This window comes from Somniosus microcephalus, unplaced genomic scaffold (assembly GCF_052327205.1).
Source record: "Somniosus microcephalus isolate GS21.2 unplaced genomic scaffold, FLI_Smic_1.0 unresolved_chr9, whole genome shotgun sequence".
NCBI classification, from domain to species: domain Eukaryota; kingdom Metazoa; phylum Chordata; class Chondrichthyes; order Squaliformes; family Somniosidae; genus Somniosus; species Somniosus microcephalus.
This window is the reverse complement of record NW_028225187.1, coordinates 26,686,082-26,686,290: the sequence shown is the minus strand read 5'-3', so window position 1 is coordinate 26,686,290 and position 209 is coordinate 26,686,082.

Here is a 209-nt window from a genome sequence, read left to right as displayed (position 1 = left end):
AATATTAATTTTAAACAGTCTTAATTTTAAACAGTCCTCAGGTTGTGACATGTTGTTACATATTTGGCCCCAAGGTATGGTCTGTCTCCTTCTCCTAGGACTAATCTCAATTTTGACAGGTCATCCAATTCCTTGAAATCTGGGGTTGTTTGGCTTAGCTTGTTGAATAATATGTTTCTTGATGTGTTGAATTTTTCGCATTTTAGGAG